Below are 27,072 nucleotides of genomic sequence, written 5' to 3' on the forward strand. Positions count from 1 at the left end.
AAAGAGTCAAGGAATAATTGGATACCTATGAAGATCCACAGGAGATGACAGATTTTATTCCAGTATGTCTCTTGATGATGTTGGACATTTTTAACTCTAATGACTTCACCGAAGTAAACAAATAAATAAAAATAAAAATCAAGAGATAAGGCTAGATATTTCAGTCACATCAGGTCTAATTCATATAAACTGTTCTAAGACTAAACAGGGCCAATCAACATACCACTCAAGGAGATATATGTGGAGGGTTGGTCCTTCATTCTCTGAATACTTAAGAATTCCATATTTTACATCACAGAGTGAGTATTTCTGTTTTTCTTTTTGTATTTATAAATTTTTAAAGTTTATAAAATAGAAACTAACAGAAACAAAGGTCTGGTACTGTGGGTCTTCTCACATTCAAGGACTCAAGATATAAATTGTACTATTTTCCTTCTGTTCCAATGACTGCCTTGTCTCACAATGGTAAAGCATGAAGCTGATGGAAGACAGAAATCCTGATCAACTAGCAAGAAACAACATTCCCCATATAATGTACAGTATTTAAGATTTTACATAGGACACCAGACTTAGGTGTCCTTTGCATACATTAGAACACTAACTCCTACATACGTGGGATTTAAGTGGAATAAGCATCAATCTTACCTATCTGTGACTAATTTTTATTTTATTTTTATATGAATTCAGGAGGGATTAGTTAGAATACAGCTGATAACCCTTTGCTGATAAGGTTGAACTTTAAAACAAAATATTTATGTAAGCATATACAAGACCAAGAATGATATATAACCTCCCTACTATTGGATCTATAATCTAAACCAAATTGTTTTTATTCTTCCTGCCCCAAACAAGACAAATTTTAAAAGATTTTTTTCATTTTGAATAGTGTGCAGAAGAATTTCAATCTTTAACATTTTTTTTTACCAAAGCACTGAAGAAAAATAAATTCATTTTATGTTTTGTCTTTTCCACATTTCTTAAAATATCCTTGCTAGAAGCTACCTTTTGGCTCTTAAAAACTCCTTGTCTTTTCTGACAACTTATTCACTTCACTGTCATTCTTTGCTGTTGCAAACACTCTGCCCTTCTCCTTTTATTCTGCAAATGTTTTTATCTAACCTAGTCACCTTGGAAAAGTATAAAATGCCTTGAAACCTGCATTTTGAAGATGTGTTTCATATGAACCACTTAAAATAAATAGGACTGAGATGATTTACACTGATGCTCCAGAGTCCTACTCTAGAAAGCTTTACGTTTCTCCATTGAGGGAAGTGTCTGGCTCAGAGACAGTCAACACATAGCTGGAGACTCCTAATGCTATCAGAATGAATCTCCACTCCACAAGTGGAAGTACAGATAGAAGATTAACACTCAAGTGAATGACAAACGTTAAATAAAGAAAAATGTGTGATGGCTTCTCACTGATGGGCAGCTAAGCAACACCATTACACTCTTACACTGGCTCATATGCAGCTATCAACCAATACTCCCAGGTCCTTCTCCGCCTGGCAGCTTTCCAACCATTCCTCTCCCAGTCTGTAGCTCTGCATGGGGTTGTTGCGCCCCAGGTGCAGGACCCAGCACTTGGCCTTGTTGAACTTCATACAGTTGACCTCAGCCCATCAGTCCAGCCTATCCACATCCTCCTGCAGAGCTTTCCTACTCTTGAGCAGATCGACACACACACCTAACTTGGTATCATCAACTTACTGAGGGTGCACTCAATGCCGTCATCCAGATCATCGATGAAGATATTAAAGAGGACCGGCCCCAGCACCAAGCCCTGGGGAACGCCACTAGTGACCAGCTTCCAACTGGATTTGACTCCATTTACCACGACTGTTTGGGCCTAGCTATCCAGCCAGTTTCAAACCCAACGAAGCATACACCAGTCCAAGCCAAGAGCAGCCAGTTTCTTGAGGAGAATGCTGTGGGAAAAGGTGTCAAAAGCCTTGCTGAAGTCAAGGTAGACCACATCCACAGCTTTTCCCTCATCCACCAAGCACGTCACTTTGTCATAGAAAGAGATCAGGTTCGTCAAGCAGGACCTGCCTTCCATAAACCCATGCTGACTGGGCCTGATTGCCTGCTTGCCCTGCAAGTGCCACATGATGACACTCAAGAGAATCTGCTCCATGAGCTTCCCTGGCACTGAGGTCAAACTGACAGGCCTATAGTTCCCCGGGTCTGCCCTCCGGCCCTTCTTGTAGATGGGCGTCACGTTTGTTAGCCGCCAGTCAAGTGGGACCTCCCCCAATAGCCAGGACTGCTGATAAATGATGGAAAGCAGCTTGGCCATCTCCTCTGCCAGTTCTCTCAGTACCCTCGGGTGGATCCCATCAGGCCCCATCGACTTGTGCACATCCAAGTGCCATAGCAGGTCACTAACCATTTCTTCCTGGGTAGTGAGGGCCACATCCTGCTCCCCATCCCCTTCCGCCAGCTCAGGGTACTGGGTATCCAGAGAACAACCAGTATTGTCGCTAAAGACTGAGGCAAAGAAGGTATTAAGCACCTCCACCTTTTCCTCATCTATTGTAACAAGGTTTCTCCCCACGTCCAGTAAAGGATGGAGATTCTCCTTAGTCCTCCATTTTGCATAGATGTATTTGTAAAAAGATTTTTTGTTGTCTTCAATGGCAGTAACCAGATTGAGCTCCAGATGAGCTTTGGCCTTTCTAATTTTGTCCCTGCACAGCCTCGTAACATCCTTATAGTCCTCCTCAGTGGCCTGCCCTTTTTTCCAAAGATTATAAACACTCTTTTTTTCTCCTAAGCTCAAGCTGCAACTCTCTGTTGAGCCAGACCAGTCTTCTTCCGCGTTGGCTCATGTTGCACATCCATCTCTCCAGATGTACATCTACACTGTAATCATTTATTAGTATGTTATCAGCACATTGATTTGGTTCTAATCAATTACAGCTAGATTAAGACTAGCTAGCTCCTAAGAGTTATTTAAAAGTGACAAGAAGTTTTGAAAATATAGATATCTCTGTTAGGTCCATACATGACACCTGATCTCTTGTGGAAACTTAGCTTGAATGTTGCAGCATCAAAACATGGCTTCTCAAGAGTATATCACTTTATAGCTTAAGTAGTCTTTAGGGTAAGTAGGACAGAAAAAACTTGCATGTACCAGAAATTGAAAATTACTAAAAATTATCCCTAATGTGTCTAGCTAGTTTTTATAACATGCAATTCTCTGGAAAGTGGAAGCAAATTTTATTAACTTCACTACTTATATAATGTTTACAACTGTTTATTAACTCATTTTAAATTATGTTTTTAAGCACCCTTATGTACCTTATAATTTTTACAGTTTATGTGCAACATTACATTTTTAAAATTCCATGATTTATGAAACAATAAATATGAGTAAAACCAAAATAAAAATAAAATGTTTCTAAAATGTATTCAATGAAATTGAGGAGGATGTCTATTATGCAGTATCTATATAATTGTGATCAGAGAAGAAGGAAGGGAAAAACACTGAAAAGAGAGGAAGGAGGAAACAAGAAATGAAAAAAAAAAAAAAAAAAGATGAAAAATTACAGAATTACAGGCTATTATGTATTTAACTCAGGTGTCTGAATTCAGATCTATACATAGTTTCCCTGCATATGTCTTTAGTCACATAGAAGACATCACTGAATGTCATTACTATATTTGCTATATCACTACTTGAACACCCACAAATCTGTGGGAACGGATGGGACCCACTATCCTGGCTGTGGTTGGGATTGAGTTAATATTCTGCTTAGTAGCTGATATGGTGCTGTGTTTTGGATTTAGGATGAGACTAATGTTGATAACACACCAGTGCTTCAGTTGTTGCTGAGCAGTACTTACACAGAGCCAAGGAATTTTCAGCTTCTCGTGCTGCCCTGCCAGCAAGGGGGCTGGGGGTGCACAAGGAGCTGGGAGGGGACAGAAACAGGACAGGTGACCCAAACTGGACAAAGGGATATTCCATACCATGTGGTATCATCCTGACCAATATATATGGGCTGGTTGGCTGGGATGAGGGTCTGCTGCTGCTTGGGGATAGGCAGGGCAGTGGTTGGTGGATGGTGAGAAATTTTGTTGTGCATTACTTGCTTTATACATTTTGTTATTATTATTATTATCATTATTTCTTTTTCTCCATTCCGTTTCTGTCCTGTTAAGCTGTATTTATCTCAACCTACAGGCTTTTGCCTTTTTTTTCTCCCCCTGATTCTCTCCACTGGGATGAGAACGAATGCGCCAGTTTAAACCACAACACCACTGAAGGGTGGAAAAGGAGATGGTGTAGTGGGTTTACGTGGCAAGGTTTGGTAGCAGGGGGCCATAGGGGTGGTTTCTGTGAGAAAGATCTAGAAGCTGCCCCATGTTTGGGAAGGGCCCCGTTGTTTTCCAGATCTGAGCCAATAAGCGATGCTGTTTTGCGCCTCTGTGAGAGCATATTTAAGACAAGGAAAAAAAACGCTGCGACACACAGCAGCCGGGAGAGTCAAGGGAGTGAGAAACAGCCTTGCAGGTGCCAAGGTCAGTGTAGAAGGAGGGGGAGAGGTGCTCCAGGGGCCGGAGCAGAAGTCCCCTGCGGCCTGTGGTGAGGACCATGGTGAAGCAGGATGTCCCCCTGCAGCCCATGGAGTACCACGGTGGAGCAGGGGTTCACGCTGCAGCCCATGGAGGAGACCACGGTGGAGCAGGTGGCCCTGCACCGACGGAGGCTGCCGCCTGTGGAAGACCCCTGCCTTCCACGGGCAGATGGCAAAAGTGCTTTGCCAAGCCATTTTCTAGTGGTCTGCTAGCAGTCTTGGCTGACTAAGAAGGTCCCAGTTAACAGTACATTAGTGAATGTGACACACAAATACAAGAAGTGTAGGAAGGAGGATCCAAGGATCTAAGGGCCTGTCAATTTAACCTTGATGCCAAAGAAGATTATGGAGCATATAATCATGAATGTAATCACATGGTACAACCAGGTGATGAGGTTCAGTCAGTATGGGTTTATGAATGGTGGGTCCTGCTTGACTAACCTGATCACCTTGTGCAACAAGATGTTTAGTGGATAAGGAAAGGTTGTGGGTGTTGTTTACTTGGACTTCAGCAAGACATTTGGTACTGTTTCCCGTAGCCCTGTCCTGGAGAATCTGGCTGCTCATGGTTTGAATGAATGTACTCTTATCTGGGGAAAACTGACTATCAACCAATGAAAAGCAATGAAGTAATACAGATGTTGACCATTAAATATGGATGATAAAACATTGAAGTGGTGTCTCATTTCTTGAATATAGTTCATACAATATATATCCATATATCTTAGAAAATATATATATATATATATCTCTTAGAAAATAATGTTCTAATATATGAGTATCTACAAAAAGAACAAACTAAGATCATGGAGTCTGAATAGATAACTAACTGAATACATAGCTATTAACTGAATTTTATTCTGAGTTTTGAAATTTAAGGGAGCATTACTAAAAATCAGGTGATTTCATTTTTTTTATGTAAGAATGCTGATTTTCTGGGAGTCTATCTTAGAAATTAAGATTTGAAACTTTTGACCTTAACTTTTATCTGTTTTCCATAAATTTTATATAATACAGTAGCTTCTGGCTATATTTAGTTTTTTTTTTTAAGAAAGCGCTTCTGACTGCAAATCTTATGAGATTATAGTAATTTTGTTTGTTTGCTTGTTTGTTCATTTGTTGAAATATTATGCAAAGCTATCTTTACCTAAGAATGGAAAATTTCAAAGGTCACTCCTCATTCATTTAATATCATTATACTGGACTGATAATAAGAAATATCAGATTATTAATTTTTGAATATCTAACCAAACTAACTGAAGCTATGAGGTTGGTGTGGTGAATTATTGTTATTAACCATATATATGAATGCTAAACTAAAAGCCTGATTTGGAGTGATACCACATTGCTTTGGAGTGATACCACATAGATATATGAGATACTCATATTTCAGTAGATATGAAATGATATGAAATAGTAGATATGAAATATGAGTATCAGTAGATACATACCCTGAACCCAATTTTTAGTTGTATAGCAACTAAAAAATCCAAAATGCCAGTTTTGCTTGCACAGTAAATGGAAAGATTTTGGTGTCTTTTAAATACCTCTGGCAACCTAATTTATTTAAATTGGAGACCTGAAATTTATGTAGGCAGATTAATTTTCTAGAAATCTTCAAAAACTTCTCACAGTCTCCACTTACTATGAAGGAAGCTTAGTGAGAACTGCCTCATTTTGAGTAGCTGAATATAGGTGTCTAATTTAGGATAGACAGGACGGATCTTCACATTCCACTCAGTATAGGAACTGGACAGAGCAATCAATTTTCTACATTTAGGTAGCTGGTGCCTTTTGAGACAGCTTTTGATCCTTTACCTACTCATCATTGCTCCTTAGATACCCTAGGGAAAAAAAAAAATGAACAGTTGGATCAGCAGAGTTATACCTTACTAATCTTAGCAAGTCAGTTAATTTTCTTGTACATAAGCATAGAGTGCTGTTTGGTATGAACTTGATATTCCAGACCCATGCTGTGTAAGATCAGAAACTGGAGAATGTGTGCGATATTATAGGACATCTCAAATCACATTAGTTGCCTATGGTTGGGCAAATGAATAGAGTCCTGCGTGCTAGCTGATATCAACATTAAGTAGATTGGATCCCCCAATGTAAGTACAAAATAGCAGATGAAATCTGTCCCAAAGAGATTAAAATCAATGCATTTTAGATGATCATGGGATGGGAAAAATTCTATAATATACAAATGACATTTTGACAGCAAATTTTATCTCAGTTCAGTTCTGCAGGAAAAGTAGGAAGAATAATTAGGAAAAAAAATCTAAATGGGGAATAAAGTATAGACTATTTTGGAGGAACAGCACAGTGGAGTTCACAATGACTGGGCAGATTGTTAGGAAGGACAGGGGCAGAGTGAAAGATCATCCATTACATGACATTAAAGAAATCCAGTGTAACTGAGGTACCTTTAGAGGACGCACTTCTTTTGGTGGTTTTTGTTGTTGTTTATATGTTCATTTTTGAAGATGCTTTTACTTGTTGGTATTACTATCTGTCTCTCTCCACAGTTCTCCCCTACATAATCTGTGTTTAAAAAGAAAAATCTAGGCCCTAGTGCCACCTTGTGAATATTTTTTTATTTTACAAATATCTTTATGTCGCGTTAAAGGGGTGTAGCTGATTAACCGTCACGGGCCCGTTTGGATTCAGAGTACTGAACTAGTCGGACATTCACCAAAACTGGGGGTCCGTTCGGACATTCACCAAAAACGTAATAACCGCCTGGGGGTCCACTCAGACATTCACCAAAAACGTATTAACCACCTCGGGGTCCGTTCAGACATTCACCAACAATGCATTAACCGTCTGGGGGTCTGGTTAGATTCAGAACACTGAATTATCACGGATAATCACCCTCACCCAAGTCGCATTAATGAAAGCTATCACAATGCAATCAAGTATGGTTTATTACAGCAACAGATAATCAGGTTCTTTTGGATTGCCGGCGATAGTGACTGTCTGCAAAAGCAAGTTAGTATGTATGAAATACACAGGCGTTATAGGTGTTATAGATGTGACAGGTGTTATAGGTGTTGCAGATGTTATAGGTGTTACAGGTGTTATAGATGTTATAGGTGTTACAGATGTTATAGGTGTTATAGATGTTATAGGTGTTACAGATGTTATAGGTGTTATAGGTGTTATGGGTGTTATGGGTGCACAGCCTAGAAATAAACGCGTTGAAAGGATCGAAGACTCTATATAGAGATTTATAAGCAAATATTCAGATCTCACCCAAAGGCATCCCAATGGGGGGGGAAGAGAGGCTCAGCCCGTCGACTGATCCCAGGAGTCAGGAGGTCCTAAGGATGTTGTATGTCCTCGGGATGGTATCTCCCCTGACGGTGGTATCTTCCCTAACATCCCCTCTCTCTTGGGCCAATTTATATTATTTTCTATCTTTTAGGTGGAGCTTGAGTGGCTCTAGTCAAGCATATCTTAGTTATGATTGGTGTAAAGTTTTCCCGTCTCCGTTTAAAGTAATAGGCTCCGAGAAATTCAGAGCGCATGCTCAGTGAGGGGTGGTCGCACCTTGGAGGCGGGTAGCTTTTGGGATGGAGGTGTGTTTTGGTATTATAATGATATTATAATGAGCAAAAAGTACACTAGGGTACAGCATTTGTCAAAACATGACAGGTCTTTGGCTTAGGGTGGCAAAAAGTGCTGCTTTGTGCACAAGAACAATCGAGGTCCGACCTGATCACAGAGCCTAGCCGTGGTGTCTCCACTCCACTCCACGCTCCGTGCTGTTCCTTAGGGCTAGCACACCAAGTTTCCCCAGCGCGATAGCATCTAAGGTTGGGAGCCTAGCGAACGCTCAGATAATGCAGTTATGCCCTACCCTGAAAGCCTCTTCAAAGCTGTACCTTTTCCTTAAAAACGTGAATGTTAGTTTTATTTTCCTAGTTACTTCAGGCATTTACACCACACTTTACTTCCATGATATTTTTCATCAAATCATGTCTAATTATAGCCAGATTCCCTGGTATTTAACTATTATTGAATGCAGTAATGAAAGAAACCATAGAGATACTTAATTATATACACAGCAGGTGTCCAATGAAGAGTCTTCATTCTAACCTTTTCCTCTGTGATAAGATAATTAGTTGGGTATAATTGCTGTTAGTACAAATATTCACTGATTGCAAAATGTTTCTGTGAAATAAAGTAAAATAAATTAAAATAAAATAAAAGCTCTCCCATAAATCTACAGGAGTGCCATTGCTCAATTTTAAAAGAATATAGAATTGTAATAATAATTTTTCATTGAGCTGCTGCTTGTCTGCACAGAAGTCTATTGCTGGAACTTTAAGAGTATGTTGACTCTCCACACTGGTGAAAAGTTTGGAAATTAAAAAGGCATATGGAGACTGCATGTTATAGTAAGACAGATAAGGCATATGCAAATCAATAAGTAATGAAATTATTAATGACACTTACATGGCTTTTCATGTTTTGGTCTCAGCATTAAACTTTAAGACATTGAAACAGTTCCCACAGAAGTTATGAAAAGATCAGCATTGATGGTGGAGGCATTCAACCATATCATAACTAAATAAGAAGAGCATCAAAGCTTTCTTTGCACGGATGTTGGGGATTCTGTATACAAAGGGACACAGCTTACCAATTGTTTATTATTAGTACAGCTTTTTTGCCTTGTGAAAAAGATATAATTTGAGGGGAAAAAACAAAAGAACTCAGAGGATTTACTTTCTGCAATGTAGTTCTGAGGCTAGGATTTATTTTGGAATTGTGTTCTCTGGAGAAAGATTTGCAGAATTCATTGGACTCTGAGAATAACTGGGTTCAAATAAACACATACACATATATATTTTAACAAATTTAATATAAACAATAATTTCTTTATTGTGGTTGAATTCCTGGCAAACCTTAGAAGTGCAGTTCTTTCAACCAAGAACCCTTTTATGGAACTCTTCAATCCCATTATCTAGAATAGCAATAGGAAATAGTCAACATCTTAAGAAGTTGCCCAGTACTCAGCAAGATCAGACCTTCAATTTTCTGTCTTTCACACATTTCACACAGAATAATAATATAAAGACTGGCTTATTTTTTTCCATCTTTTACCAAAAGAGTGGACAGTTTTCTCTTCTGTCTTTGGCCTCAATTGTCATTGCTCATGATGCATCACTTTAAGGAGAAAAGTAAATTATTTCTTCTAGTTTTTATGTTTATTATTTCCATACAGTTAATGTTATGAGAAGGCTTCTAATGCTGACAACTTAAATACTTTAAAGGAAGTTAATGTTCTTTTCTGTTATAGACATCTGTTGAAAACAAACAAGCATATCTAAAAATTAATAAATTGAATACTAACAGGAAAAAAATATTAAAACTAAAGTAAAATAGGAAATAACATCTAAAGACAGGCTCGTGTATACATGTATAAACTATGTTATAAATAAATCTGGATCTTTTACTCATGAGATGCACAGCTACGAAATAGGAAGAATACGTAACAATGAATTCCAGTGTGGGAGAGAGATGAGAAGATTACAAATTAGATTCCAGACTTTGAAACAATAAGCATGGGCTGAACTTAATTTTGATGCGATAGCTCAGGGTACTGTATAAATCTTAAGTCAGTACCCTAAGTAATGTGACAAAATATATATATATATATATATATATATATATATATATATATATATAATAGAAATCCGAACTAAAAACAAACAAAAAAAATCCTTTCAAGTAGTGCTTCTCAGTACCTTTTGTACTTCATATTGATGAAAGGACTGATAAATCTTAAATCAAAATATAAGTGCTTTGTGCAGTGCTGGGAGATGTTTTTTTAATCTCTAACTAAGCTTTCAATGACCATTTAGTACTTTTATTTTCCCATATCTCGTTTCTTTCTTTTATAGAAACATATACATTGCAGTGACTCACAACCACATCACCATAGAAAAGTCTGATATGGATGTTTATCACCTTTATTCATCCGGAATTTCCTTGGTCAGTTTTCACAGAATCACAGAACTGTAGGGGTTGGAAGGGACCTTGAAAGGTCATCAGGTCCAACCCCCCTGCCATAGCAGGTTCCTCAGAGCAGGCTGCCCAGGTAGGAACCCAGACAGGCTTTGAATATCTCCAGAGAAGGAGACTCCACAACCTCCCTAGGCAGCCTGTTTCAATGCTCTGTCACCCTAACCATGAAGAAGTTCTTTCGCATGTCAGTGCAGAACTTCCTGTGCTCTAACTTGCAGCCATTGCCCCTTGTCCTGTCCCCACAAACCACTGAGAAGAGGTTGGCTACATCCTTCTGTCCCCCACCCCTCAGATATTTATATACACTGAGAAGATTCCTTCTCAGTGTATATTCCCTCCCAGGCCCCGTATCATCTTTGTGGCCCTCTGCTGGACTCTTTCCAGGAGATCCCTGTCTTTCTTGTACCCGGGAGCCTAGAACTGGACTGAGTGCTCCAGATGAGGCCTGACCAGGGCAGAGTAGAGGGGGAGAATCACCTCCCTTGACCTGCTGGCCACGCTCCTTTTAATGCACGCTAGGATCCCATTAGCCCTCTTGGCCACAAGGGCACAGTGCTGGCTCATGGTCAACCTGTCATCCATCAGGACCCCCAGGTCCTTTTCGTCAGAGCTTCTCTCCAACAGGTAGTCCCCCAGCCTGTACTGATACTTCGGGTTGTTCCTTTCCAGGTGCAGGACTCTACACTTGCTCTTATTAAATCTCATTTGGTTTCTTCCTGCCCATCTCTCCAGTCAGTCCAGGTCTCGCTGAATGGCAGCACAGCCTTCTGGTGTGTCAGCCACTCCTCCCAGCTTTGTATCATCCTCATACTTGCTGAGGGCAAACACTATTCCCTCATCAAGGTCGTCGATAAAGATGTTGAACAAGACTGGACCCAGCACTGACCCCTGGGGAACAGCGCTAGTCACAGGCCTCCAGCAAGACTGCTCCGCCGATCATCACCCTCTGAGCTTGGCCAGTCAGCCAGTTCTCAACCCACCTTGCCATCCACTCATCTATCCCACACTTTCTCAGCTTTGCGAGTAGGATGTCATGGGAGACAGTATCGAAAGCCTTACTAAAGTCAAGGTAGATGACATCCACCACTCTCCCCCCATCTACACAGCTGGTGATGCCATCATAGAAGGCAACAAGGTTGGTCGAGCACGACTTCCCCTTGGTGAATCCATGCTGCCTACTCCTCCTTCTTTTCTTCCAATTGCTTGGAGATGGCGTCCAGAACAAGCTGCTCCAATACCTTTCCAGGGACAGAGGTGAGACTGACTGGCCTGTAGTTTCCCGGATCCTCCTTCCTGTCCTTCTTGAAGACCAGAGTGACATTGGCTATCCTCCAGTCTTCAGGCACCTCACCCGTTCTCCAGGACCTTTCAAAGATGATAGAGAGCGGTTCGGCGATCTCATCTGCCAGCTCCCTTAGCAGATGCGGATGCATCCCATTGGGACCCATGGATTTGTGTGCGTTGAGCCCACTCAGACACTCCCGAACCACTCCGTCGTCCAGCAGGGGGGAACCCTCCATTTCCCATACCCTTTGTCCTATTGCCAGGGGCGAGGAGTCCCGGGGGAGTGACCTTAAAGCAAAGACTGAAGCACAGAAAGCATTCTGTGTCTCTGCCTTCTCAGCGTCTCCCATGACCAGGACACTCCCCTCATTCAGCAAGGGACCCACATTATCCCTATTCTTCTTGCTGTTTACATATTTGAAAAAAAACCTTCTTATTATCCTTTATCTCTTTTGCAGGCCTCATCTCTAGGTGGGCTTTAGCCTTCCTCATCGCATCCCTGCAGACCCTGAAAACACATCTATACTCTTCCCAATAAGACAGGCCCTTTTTCCACATTTCATAGGCTTTCCTTTTCCTTTTGATCTTATTGATGAGCTCCTTGCTCATCCACGCGGGTTTCCTGCCCACCTTCCCTGATTTCCTATTCTTTGGGATGCACCAATCCTTAACATGGAAGAAGTGCTGCTTAAATGCAGCCCAGCTCTCACAAGCACCCTTGTCTTCTAGCAGCCTATCCCATGAGATACTCGAGATACTCCTAAGCAGGTCCCAGAAGAGGTCAAAGTTGGCTCTTTGAAAGTCCAGGGTAGTAATCTTGCTTTTAGCCTTACTTCCTTTGCCTAGTTCCATCTGGAAAATGGTTTTAATATAATACATTCTCAAACTGCTTTCTGACTTTGTTCCCATATTCTTTTTGCATTCAGAAACTGAGTAAACCACATCCTAATTTTATTGTTTTTCAAAAGTGCATGCACACAAAAGTTTACAAATATGCATGTATGCATTTTATATATTTTAATATAAATATTGATATATCTTTTATGGTCTTTTACAGTTCTGAAAGTAGCCTGTCTGTGGCAGATGAGTTGACTACTGAATATAACCATATTATCCTTACTAAAATTAGTACTTCTGAACTCCTAAGAAATTAAAAAATGCTAGAGATCTATCATGATACGATTTAAAAGAATGGGAAAAATAAATCTGTTTAAGTTATAATTTACCCACCAAATTTATTTGGTTGGACAAGATAATCTTGAAGGTCTTTTCCAACCTTAATGATTCTACAATGTCTCAGTTTGTACAGCAAAACAGCATAAAACAAAATATTAGATACTAAGAATGCTATTTTTGATTTGAGAGGTTTAATGGTAATACAGCAAAGCCAAAACTTGTTCTCAGACTCTTCTGAATGAACAGTGAACAGACAGAATCTTGTGTTAGACATTCCTTATTTGGTCCAAATAGTAAGATACTATCTTAGCCTGAGGCAAAGCATTATGATATGAAACCTGCATGTATGAACAAGGAGATCCTGGTGAAACTAAAATTGAAAAAGGAAGCATACAGCATCAGAAGTGAATAACCTGGAAGAAATACAGAAACATTGTCCAAGCAGCCAGAAAGCAGATCTGTTTCCTAACAGATGAAGTTAGGAAAGCGAAAGCTCAGATATGAAGGAATCCCAGGTCACAGAGACCAGCCAAAAAAGCTGGAGCAAGGAAGATGTACCCTTGTTGGAAGAGGATTGGGTCAGGGAATACTTGACCAAATTGGACATTCCATGGGCCCTGATGGAATGCACCCATGAGTGATGAGGGAGCTGGCAGATATGATTGTGAGGCAACTCTTGATAATCTGTGCTTGATCATGGCAGCTCAGAGAAGTGCCTGAAGACTGGAAGAAAGCAGATCACTCCTATCTTCAAGAAGACCAAGAAAGAATACCCAGAGAACTACAAGCCAATCCCTGGAAATGTGATAGAACAGCTAATCCTGGAAACCATTTCCAGAAACATGAAGGACAAGGAAATCATCAGCAGTAGTCAGCATGGATTCATCAAAAGGGAGTCATGCTTGACCACTTTGATAAGAATCTTAAATAAGTGGCCTGATGGATGAGCGTATTGCAAAACTTCCTTTAAGGAAGTTTTGAACAAATGAAAACATTCAGTTTCTAAGGGCTGGTGAGAAGCCAATGCTTGCAAAGTCTCAACCAGAGCTCAGATCATCATTGACTCCTTCTATATTATTTGTGCTGTTATTAAAGGATATGGCCAAATTCTCTTAAAACCAAGTCACTTCTGTTGCCCATGAAATGTACAGTTAGTTCCACAAAGTGGAGTCAGCTGTTTTACCACCTCTTACAAGCACGGATACAGTATACAGAAAGAGATTGTGATTTGTATTTGCTAAGATTAGTGGATTTTATTATTATTATTATTAAAAATTGAATACATACTTATGTCTTTGCAAGATCAGAGACATATGCAGTTGATCCACTACCCCTATTTTATTGGAGTCAGTGTCCTTATTTACATTTGCCATAACCAGAACATGTCCATCTCCTTTAAACACTAGCCTCAGTTTTCTCAGTATGCCATCATATTTACTAAATGAAGAAATTATTGTTTAATGCACAGTAATGTATTATTAATAAAAGCAGTCACATTATATCTAGTATATGTCACCCAGGTAAACTGAGCCACTGGCATACAAAATAGATAATGATAACAATAAAAATATTAATACGTAAAATAATGAAAAATAAAATATAATAATATTAATTAATATTTAGATTTTTCTAATGATTTTGATCTATGGATTCTGTTTGCAGTGATAGATAGATAAATGTAAGTTTCATAAAAATACTTTCAGAGATGAGAGTATGAAAATTACTTGATCAAAGAACAAATTAAAAAATGAATTTTGCTGGAACCATCTAAGTATGTCTTTAAGTACTTCTATTAAAAATAAAATAATAATAATGATTACAAACATTATTTTCACCAACACTTTTTCTGTAAAGCTATATACAAACATTAAAATATGTTTTATTTTTCTTGGATTTTATTCATAGGATGTCTATTATTCTTTGAAAGGAAGCTTCCATTCATGACACATTATTCAGTAATTCAAACTGTATGAGAATTCTCCCTGCTGAGAAGCAAAGGTTAATAGTAGGGGCTAATATAACTAACCATTTTTATTCATCTATCTGACCAGGTAAATTCTAAGTGCATATTTTAATAGGACTTAATGAGGTTTCTCACAGTTTATAGGTTCTGGCTATACCATAGTAATTAGCACTGAGGCATTATTCACTTTTCTCTTAATAAGGGTTTCATTTTAGCCTTTGCACAAGGTCCTGTTATTTTTTGCTTCATTGCTTTGCTTTATTAAACATTATACTACATGGTAAACAATTAAGTATTATTGTGGAAGAAATTAAAACACAGGCTTAAATCCATAAAAGCAGTGAAACTGAAGTTAAGATTGAAACCATACTTTACTTCATTGTGCCTATGAACTACAGCTTGCATAGTATTCAAGTTCATTCACTCTTTTCATCTCAGTAGTTATATACAATGGGGAGAAATTACATTTTTCTCTGTAATTCGATATTTACTTCCATTGTGAGTCTTTCAAGAGCTCAGTGTTCTACTGATTATAGTTCTATATTTCTTAAGATGATATTAAAAATGCCCGTGGCCATTACCTAGGCATGTAAATTAATTTAAGTATCTCCAGCTTAACCTATGACTCAAATCTTTTTTTTATAGTGTTGATGAAAAACCTCAGAGATATTCAACCACAAAGATATATCTGTTATGATGAGCATTAGCACATCAGAGGGGAGGGGAGGGGAGGGGAGGGGAGGGGAGGGGAGGGGAGGGGAGGGGAGGGGAGGGGAGGGGAGGGGAGGGGAGGGGAGGGGAGGGGAGGGAAGGGAAGGGAAGGGAAGGGAAGGGAAGGGAAGGGAAGGGAAGGGAAGGGAAGGGAAGGGAAGGGAAGGGAAGGGAAGGGAAGGGAAGGGAAGGGAAGGGAAGGGAAGGGAAGGGAAGGGAAGGGAAGGGAAGGGAAGGGAAGGGAAGGGAAGGGAAGGGAAGGGAAGGGAAGGGAAGGGAAGGGAAGGGAAGGGAAGGGAAGGGAAGGGAAGGGAAGGGAAGGGAAGGGAAGGGAAGGGAAGGGAAGGGAAGGGAAGGGAAGGGAAGGGAAGGGAAGATTCATCTTTTCATAGGTTTTGGAGTATGATTAACTCCTTCCCAGAATCATCTGGGAACTTGCTTCAAACATACTCCTTTTGATCAGTAGTATAACGATATTGTCTGAAAGTTGTATCTTTCCTCCTTTCTTCCTAGTGTTTGTTCTTAGTTTTATTATACAGTAAAATAATAAAAAGCAGAATTCATGTTGAAAGACAGTTGATGAGGTCATCTAGTCTACCTCCTACACAAAGAAGGAAAAAGTCAATTACATAAGGTTTCTCAGGTCTTTGTCTTGTGCAGCTTTGAAAATCTCCAAAATTAGAGATTCTTAAAGGTTGCTAGTCAACCTCTTCCAGCGTTTAACCACTCTGATAAGTTTTTATTGTTGTCTTTGTTTTGCTTCTTTTGGTTTATTTTGCTTCTTTTGGTTATTGCTGTGTTTTGTTTATTTGTTTTTTTTTTTTTGGTCGTTTGGTTTTTATTTTCTCTTGTCAGAATGTCCCTTTTTGCAGCTTAAAACCATTACCTCTGATACGCTCACAGGGCACCTGAGAGAAAAGTCTCATACCGTTATCTGTATCTGTCATACATATATGTCATATATAGAAAATGAAAGACTTATGATTCCCCTCTGTGATCCCAGAATTGTCTTCATGGTCCCCAAATCCAGTACCCACAACTTCTCCTTGGATATGTCACCCCTCTTGGTTTTGTGAAGTACTTATTTCAATCTCTCTCTCTTTTCCGGAAAGCTCCAAAACTGTTTTTCAGAGTCTTGCTGTATAGTGCTCTTAAGGACGGAAGTTAGTTTGTGGGACTGCAGGATATGAACATTAATTAGGGATGGACAAAGGAAGGAAGGAAGGAGTTTGGAACTTTCCATGAAATTCATTTTATTATATTGATTATATTAATCTCCCTATGTTGAGTCTGTTTTGCCTCTGACAATAATTGGTGATTGAGCTCCATATCCTTATCTCAACCCTTGAGTCCTTTCCATAGTATTTTCTCCCCATTTTCCTTTGAGGAAGGGGAATGAAAGAATGGTTGTTGTGGAGTTCAGCTGCCCAGCAGGGTAAAAACATTGCACAGTTATGTAATTTTTTGTATGACAATAGAACTCGGTCAGGAAAGAATGATCAGCTTTTAACCAGTACTTTTTCTGTATTAGAATTTTTAATATAGTAATAGCAGAAATCTCATCTCATCCTCTGAACATGTCACTCCATGAGTGAACAGAAGTTATAAGAAGCCTATGAAATGTTAGTGACAGCAGTTTACAATACATGTTTCCTCAACCTCTGTTCTAGACATCTCAGTATTTCCTAAAGTGTCAATGAATATATATACTGAAGAACTATGAAGTCATTAAATAGCAAAGGAGGAAAAGCAAGTATGAAATAATACAATGAATAAACTTTGCTTTTTATTTATTATTTTATTTATTTATAATTATTTTATTTATTATTAATTTATTTTTCTCTCTGAACAAGTCTGAGACAGATGCTTTTGCAATTGCTTAATCCAATGAAATATTGACTAGTTCTTAGTAGTAATAAAAGCAGATTATCTCTTGTTGAATACATCATAAAAATTTCCATCATATATTAAAAGTTTGTATACCCCCATTGCAGTATTAAATATCTTAGCAGAGACAGAAGGACTCCTGTCAGGTCTGTACAGATTACTTCTGACTAGCCATTTTAAACATAGACAGAATGGGTGTTTCTTGCTCATTAAATGCTTTCACACATAGAATTCTCCTGTGGATCAATGCTGCTACATCCATTATTTAGTATTTATATCCCATATCAAGGCTAACAGTAGCAACAGCTTGGGAATGGAAGAAGGCATTTTATGGTCTAAGGCTTCACATTAATTCAGCAAATAATTTAAAGCTGGTAAAGAAGCTTTACAGTGTGGAGCCCAAATACTTAAAATACTCATTTTAACAAAGAGCATGTTGAGAATTGCTTACTTTTCATAAACATATATAGAAAACTGATGTTATAACAGTGCAGTAGAGCATTGCTGGCATAAGCAAAAGTAGAAGAATCAATGGCTGGAAGCTAGAATCAGACAAAATCAACCTTGAAATAAGGTGCATTTTCCTAGCTGTGATGGTAATTAAACATTGGAAAAGCTATTGCAGTAGGCAATGGACTAACCAGTTCTTGCAGTCTTTAACATGAGGTTAGCTGTCTTTAAAAGTATAATGCTTTAATCAAGTCTTTCAGACAAATGTAATGAATGAACTTAAAAAGTAATTACTGCAGTTATGTTCATAGAATCATTGAATAACCTGAGTTGGAAGGGACCCACAAGTATCACCAAGTCCAACTTCTGGATCCTAACAGAACCAACATCAGCCTGACCCTCCCCTTTTGCAGCTCCATGCCATTCCCTTATGTCCTGTCTCTGTCCCCAGAGAGCAGAGCTCAGTGCCTACCTCTCCACTCCCCCTCATGAGGAATCCGTAGGCTTCTATGAGGCCTGCCCTCAGTCTCCCCCTTGCTAGGCTGAATAAAACAAGTGACCTCAGCTTCTCCTCATATGTCTTCCCCTTTAGACCCTTTACAACCTTTGCTGCCCCCCTTTGGACACTAACAGTTTTATACTGTGGCACCCAAAGCTGCACAGTAATCGAGATGAGTCTACATGAGCACAGTGTAGAGCAGGACAATCACTTTCCTCAACCAGATAGCAATGCTGTTCTTGATGCACCCCAGAATACAGTTGACTCTTCTGGCTGCCAAGGCACACTGCTGGCTCATGTTCAGCTTGCTGTCAACCAAAACTCCCAGATCCCCTTCTGCAGGGCTTCTGTCCAGTATCTCATCCCCCATTCTGTACATATAACCAAGGTTGCCCCTTCCCTGGAAGAAATGATACTGGGAGGACATCAGCCAGTTCCTTCTGTTGTGTTGAGCTACGTAGACTTTTATATGCCCTGGTGGATCAGCAAATCCTGCACGAGTCTGAGGTTGTTTATCATTCCAAGACAGAGTCCTCCAGCTCAGGGCACCTGGGGTCTCAGAGCCCATCATCAATGTTGAAGACAGAGGCAAAAAAGTATTAAACAACACTGCTTTGTCTATGTCTCTGTTTGTGAGGTGACTATCCTCATCAAGAAATGTACCAATGTCTTCTCTGCTCCTCCTTTTGCTGTTATCATTTAAAACAAACAAACAAACAGACAAACAACAAAAACAAAAACAAAACAAAAAGCTTTTTGATTGTTTCCCACAGTACAGATCTTTAACTCATTTTCTCCCTACAGAAACAACATATCTGTAGTCCTCCCATGTCATCTGACCTTGATTCCTTGATTATTTTCAGGATGATTCTTTCTGGCTCGGAAATTTGTGAAGGCATAAGGTAGTAGTCCATATCTTTCTTGCTTATCTTTGAGCAGATCAGAATTGTAAGTATTGTCCTTAATATTTGCAGATCTATGCAGGACTGACAACAATCAAATATCAACTAATATATTTCAGCTATTAACCTCTTTATATAAGAATGATTTTCTCCCATCCTGTCTTTGTCCTTCAAAAACAACAACTGACATTGTAAGTTTTTAGCTTTGTCATCTCATAATTTGGAATAAATTCTTTACTTAATGAGGATAGTAAGGCACTGGAAGAGTTTGCCCATAGAAGTTGTGGATGTCCCATCTGCAGATGTGTTGAAGGCCAGGTTGGATGGGGCTTTGAGCAACCCACCCTAGTGTAAGGTGTTCCTGCCCTTGGTAGGGATATTGGAATTAGATGACCTTCAAGGTCCTTTCTGACTCAAGCTGTCCTATGATTCAGTGATCCTGTGATCCTATGATCTCTTTTCTCTGAACATCAAATGTTGGTTATGTAATGGGACACAGCAGACAGGCAGATCTGTTTCTCCAGTCATACATAGCTGACCCATCTTGCCCACAAGTTCAAGCTCCACCTAATGATCATATTTTGGGTTTGTAAAACACTTTTTCTTCAAATGCGACTCAAAAAGGACTTTGAAAAAAGTGTCATTCCTTTTCAATATGGAGGTATTATTTATCTAAGGATTTAGATCTAAATGATATCTAAGAATATCATTTATCTTGGATAAAATAGGCATTGCTAGGATGATCCATTGTTGCAGGAAGCACGGCCAAAAGCACGACAGACACCAGTAGAGTCAGATCATGCTCCATTTTATTGCCCGAATAGCCTAACTTTTATAGAGAACTTAACAGGGGTGGACAGTGTTTCACGCAAGATTATTGGTCAAAGCACTCAGAAAAACAACTAGAAGAAAAGAACCCCACCTGCAAGATAACAGTCCCCTTGTGATTAGTAGTCACGTAGACCTTGTCTTTGGTATCAGCTGCTGGTAACAATATTTTCCTGCACTCCTCAGTTGGGCGATGTGGGAACACTGTCATAGGAGCTTCTCACAGTTATCCTGGTATCTTGGTTTGCTCAGCTGCAGCAGGCCATGGGATCTATGCTGTTTCCAGATTCCCTCAACAATCCATCCTTACATAATCAAACTTTCCTGTCTTTTTAAGTCTCAGGCACTGAAACCAAGATGATCACATCCTGGTTTCTCCTCCCTGTATCACAAAGTTTAGTCTCCTCATAACTAAAAAAGTAATCTAATTACTAGACATTATACTTATTTTAGGGCATTTGTATTAAACTTTATAAACAGCAGCATATAAAAGGTAATACCAGTAGACTATCTGCTCCCCTTTGTGAAAGATTTACCTTCATGCATGAAGCTAAACATATATGTAAATGACTAGTTGATAGGAACACATTAAATATAAATAGAGAGAGATTTGATAGGTTTGCAGAAATACTGCATACATATTCAATAGTGCTTTGTCTCATTCAATCTTTGATTGTTCCATTTGAAATAGTCAAACAGTCCTAATGCATCTGTTTATAAGATATGATAGTATGAAAATACCATGGAATCGCAGTTTAGATAGATCTTGGTCTGTTTCATCAAAGTAAATGATGTCTTTCCCATAAGAGAGGGAAAGTACAAAAAAGTAGCAGAATCTCTGTATCTTTCTTAGAATATAAACCAATCTGATCTACATAATTCTGGGGAGAAATGACTCATTGCTTTGGACAGGACTTGCTGTTTTAACTTGACACAGTACATATATAGACATGTAATTATAGGCACTTTATAAAAACCTATAAATATAGAGTCAAAACCAGATGAATAACGGAAAAAAAAAAAAAAAAAAGTAGAGAGGAGTAAACATCAGGTAAACATCAGGAAAAAAAAAAAAAGTCTTATCAAAAGATTATTCTCAAAGAGTAGTCACAGATTATAAACGTCAACATCCTCAATCATAGGCCAAAACAGAAATATTTTAATTAATCATCCTGTTTTTAAGTACTATAGAAAACATTTTCACCAAATTTGTTTGACAAAGTTGACTCTCTGATCACTGCTGGCTGTTATTCAAAGTATTTTGAAGAGTTCAGAGCACAAAAAGTAACATGCATGACCATTTAAAGTGCCCATGGATAATTGTTTTTCAAGATGAAATATGACAAATTAATAGTATATAACATATATTCCAGGTTGTCCATACAGATTATTATTTAAAAGAATATGAGACTGAATACATGCTATATTTTCAAGCAGATATTGCCAGAAAAATTAAGTTTTCAGTTTCTGTTCAACTGAAACAGCTGTCAGCATAAAAATGAATGCTACAAGTGAGCATATACATATTATCAAATGTTCTCTAAAATGTTCTGTATATTTCATTTCATTCGAATAATTTTGTTTTCATTCCCTTGAATGTTATAAAATTGAATTATATGATAATATATATTCATAGAAGGGCACATAAATTCACTTATAAGAGTACATGTACAAGGAAAAAAAAAAAAAAAAAAAGGAAAGAAAAAGGAAAACTTGCACTTCTACTCAGTTAAAAAACAGCACTACTATGGCTAGGGTTAATAATAACATTAATTCAACTGCAGTTATCCCAACTACTTCCAGTCTTCATCGTCTTGTCTCCTGTCCCACCCTCCCAGCTTGCCCTGTGCCAGATGAGGTTCTTTGTATGTTGCACAGACTGCACAGCTGGCAATGCTCCCATCTGACCTCTGGGACAGAGTTGGAGGATGTTCTGACAACTTTCAGGTATATGAACTTCTGCTTCTACCTCCAGTACAGCTTGAAAGAGATTGCTTTTTACTGTCTCTGTCTTTATACTATTTTTTTTTTTCCAAACTAAACTGAACAGTGGCCTTGGTAGGCAGAGAAAGAGTACAGCTCTCTGTGCCTTTTAAAAGAGTGCAGTGACAATAGTGACAGTTACAATGAAGGAATGGATATGGGTAGGCAGGTTTGAAGGTGTCATCTGCTTTAAGGGTATCTCTCCCTGATGCTATTGCTTTAACATACTAACATACTTATTTTGAATGCTTTCCACTGTATAAATTGTTGGAGTTCAATATTTTTCTTCTGGGGCAGATGAATTATGACTAAATGCAAAGACCAGTTTTGAAGGGAAGCATCTAAAAATTTCAACATATATGTTTTTCTTAAAGAATGTTCTTCAAATATAATGAAATCTGATCTTAAGGATTATCACATGCATTACTGAAATGTTAGGAAAAGATATTAAAAGCACAAAAATATTACCATCAAAAATATTACCAGCTTTATACTTGGAAAGGTAGACAAATGATTCAAAGATTATAGAACTCTAGAAAAGTCTAAAAAGTTTTATTTCAGGCATGTTCTTGGTTAAGCAGCTACCTCATTATCTGCTTGGATAAATGTTAGGTACTCAGAAAAATTAAGAACTTTCAGAAATATAAAAATATTTCACCTAAAACTTTTATCTCCCAAACAATTAGAGTTAGTAATAGAATTTCCTTCTGCATTATTGTTAGTCTTCTCCACTACATGGACTTATCTATGGATCTACAATTTCAGTTAATTTTTTTTTTAAGAGTTGTTTTCTTGACGTCTTAAACTTTAGCCTATATACATATTCTAAATGCTAGTGCTATTATTTTTAAAAGCAGAACTGTTTTATATGTATAGCAGAATTGGTTTCATAAACAAGTCTTTGTTCTTTTTTATGTTTTAATCACAACAAAAGAATGAAAAACCAAACAAACAAAAAAAAATGTTGTATATTTATATACTTCAGTTTTTTCTTCTTAGTCGGCTCTACGTACAAAGTAAATATTTATAATTGGATTCTGACCACATCATACCCCAGTTCCCCAGTTACAAATCTTTCTAGTTGTCTGACAAACTCCATCTTACTCTGTAAATGGACAATGTTTTTGTTTGTTTGTTTGTTTGTTTTTGTTTGTTTGTTTGTTTGTTTTTTTCCCAGCAGATTTCACTGTACTGACTATTACATCCATCTATATTGTATGTTATTTGCTTCTCATGAACTTAGAGGAACAGTGTAGTGAGATTCATCTCATGAGTGTGTAACTACACTACTAACATTTAGGTGTCTACACCTAAATAATAATTTAGATTGCTTGTTATAAAATAAGTATGTTTATTTATCAAACTTGCTTGTAACTTGCAAGTAAGCCCTTTGATGAGATGAATCAGACTTCAGAACATCTTGTGGACCTGACAATAACTTGGTTTGACAGCTTCCAAATAAGGAACATCAAAGAAAAATTGCCTTTGCAATAGTTTGTGACTTGTTAGATTTCAGTCTAAACAAGTCTAACCATACAGACAGGAATAAGGAAATTGGAAAACTAGAAAGTAAAAGAACCAGCTCAGGAGACATATAGCTTCTATATATCAATAATTAAGTAGTTATTTCCACCCTAGATCAAGCAGTTGGTAGTAGTTGTCTACTGTGTAATTGCCCTAGGATCATCACAGTCAGGGTCTCAAAATCTCACCAGCTGTTCCTGTGCAAAACCTCCTTGCACTCCAGCCACTGCTTTGTACTGATTTCAACTCCTTCTTCTCAACTTTTCAATCTGATCTTTCCTAGAAGACTATATTCATCAACATCCACAGGCATGCAAGGAAGTCCACAATGAACCTCTAGTCTCAAAGAGGCCACAGTTCTGACTGTACATGAGTTTTTAATTCCTATTGATTGTTTCCCATGATGCATGTATACTTACGCAGACATTTGAACTAGACTTCCACCTGTGCTTATTTCACAAGGGAAATGTGAGGGCCTTGCCCATCACAATGTTTCCCAGATAATTCCTCACTGCATGCCATGCCTTCGTTGTGTTTAGGTTATAAGCATTGTTCTTCAGTATAACCTACTTAAAGCTCTCCTCACTAGGATAGAAAGCCTGTTCAAAAACAGAAAAGCCCCACTTTGTCAGATGCAGTGGTCGCTGTGCCCGGCAGTCCTTGTTCCTTAGGCAAGCTCCCATACTCATAAAAACCAAAGCACAGTCCAGTCTGTGATGTCAGCTGTGCACCGGGAGTGCCATGCACACTAGATGCATATGCTCCTCTTTTTCCCTGCTACAGAATGACCAAAGAAGCCTATCACCTGAGCTCTTACTCTGTTCTTTGTCAATCTAAAAGTGTGAAGAAAAGAGTGAAATCACTTTCGATATGTGCTGTGTCTGCCTTGTAACACAGCATGGAGGAACAGCAAAGGTTAATGCTCCAAGAACCAGGTGGGTTTTGAGTCTTTCAGCAACTGCGTTTGTCTGAACCTCCCATAAGCGTACAACCTTCTGAGATACCAGGTCAGGCTAGCAGATAGTTTGCTTCATTCCCTGCAGGAGGAAGACTCCAGTAATGTTTACCTGGAATTTCATTTTTATGCATAAACTTAATCGAGGCTTTTCTGACTCTGATGCCTTCCATGACAGGTCTGTCTCTCTCTCCCTGTCCCCTCTCCCCAACTCCCTCAATACCTATCCCACTATAGTAGTACTGAAGCAATATAGGTATAAGTGGAGAAAGATCCTTTATTCTTCTGCTCAAAGTCACAATCTTTGAAGAAACCCCTCTGTGGGAGTCTACATCCACTGCTACCTTTGAGCATATTTTTTGGCTATTCCTTCTTCCTTTTCTACAGGGCTTGGTCTCCTGCCCTGTCAGGCTCTCCATGAAGACCCTATTTCTTTTTATTTCTCCTCTCTAATGGTGGACCATCTGCTCACTTCCTCCCATAGCTACTTCACCTGAAAATTCAGCACCTCATTCAGAGCACACCTCCCAGATGAGGTAATCCATCCCCTGAAGCTCAAGATCTGCAAGGACATCCACCTTCTGGAGCCCTATGTTCAGGTTCTCTGACTTACCAAGTCACATCTTGGCTGGAGACTGTACTTTGAGACACTTTGGCATGACTTTTGCACAACCTTGCATAGCATACTTAGCCACAGTGACATAAAAGGTAAAGATCACAGCACTCTGGAGTTCATTTGGTGCTTCATTTGTGAACTAAGTTGAAAGTCCAGTTCAGAATTGCATTCTAAGCATTATCTGTAGAAGGAAATCTCTTTTCTGCCATTAGTTGAACAGCAATAATTTTTTATAATACTTACTGTAATCGGTAAAAATGATTGATGAGATTCTTATAAACAGGATGAACTCAAATAATAGGTCAGTATTCATTTCAAACTTTCAGACTCAATTCACTTTGTATCATTACATTACTACAGTATACTTTATGGTATAAATTTGAGGATTTTCCAAAGAAAACACCCACACATGGCACTACCAGAACTCACAGAAAACTGAAGTAAAGATGGCCAGCTCCTGATCTCTACTTATGTGGAATTGTGAAAATTGTTTCACTTGTGGAAGCACATACTCTACAGATTCACAAGCACTCTACAGATTCACAAACATGTCCACACTTTTAGATCCCTCAGATATCAGCAGACACCACAGACCCACTGGCCCAAGGTCCCACTCCAGTTGTTGTGATTTAAACCTTGCAGAATTCACATTTGGGATAGAGAATGAAATTAGACAGAAAGATATTTAAGAAATGATTTAATCAAGAGGCATGCAGAATGTGGTTGGTGATCAGGTTCCAGGTTCAGTCAGGCAATTGTATCAACCAGAAGCCTACTTTACATGCAACAGGCCAGACCCACATTATCCTTCCTCTTCTCATTTCTCATCTAATTTTCTCTACCCATTCTTCCTTTTCCTCACGTTTAACCCTTCTCATAAGCATTCCTTAACGTATTTTGCATAGTCGCACAGGATCCTTTCAAATATCTGAAATGCTTGTGATCATCTTGTTTACCCTTTTTTATCACTTACAAATCCAAGTCTGGCTGTTTCCAAACCTGTACCTGTAGTTTCTTAATGGCCTATCAATTAGTAGCTGAAGAGTCTTGGTCCTCATTATAGTGTCCCTTATCAGGTTTGTGTTTCTGTGTTCTGTTTATCTTTTTCCCTGTCACTTTTTATTCCCTTTGAACTGAAATGGTCTTTGACCTGATAGCTTTAATGAAACAGATGCTCTCAGATTTAATGTGATTTTTACAGACACTTTTCAGTATTTTACACCATCATTGCCATAAGATGTTAGGATAGCCTCTGAAACTGCTAACCAATCAGAACACAATCATACCATTTTAGGCCCATCTGTTCAATAATGTTACACCCAAAGCCCAAAAGTTTGAACAAGAAATATGACAAAGCAGATGGCAAGTGGTGGTGATGATGATCAAAAGGTCTAATCGGTTTGGGGAATATTTAGAATCCCCATCCATTCTTCACAGAAGAAACAAAAAATATTGGTAAACTAACAAATGACAATTTAAGCTACACTTTTCCCAGCTGTGAGATATTTTAACATAATTATGTTTTCTCACATAGCCAAAAATGTTAACCACGTCAACTAAAAAGGAAAAAGTTACACTAAATAACATCATTAAATTTTCTTTATTTTTTATCATTATTAAAGCAAACTAACTTATTTTCTTTATAGTTAATGTACGTATATTAGTACATACTGTATGT

Source organism: Anas acuta, chromosome 1 (assembly GCF_963932015.1).
Source record: "Anas acuta chromosome 1, bAnaAcu1.1, whole genome shotgun sequence".
In the NCBI taxonomy this organism is placed as follows: domain Eukaryota; kingdom Metazoa; phylum Chordata; class Aves; order Anseriformes; family Anatidae; genus Anas; species Anas acuta.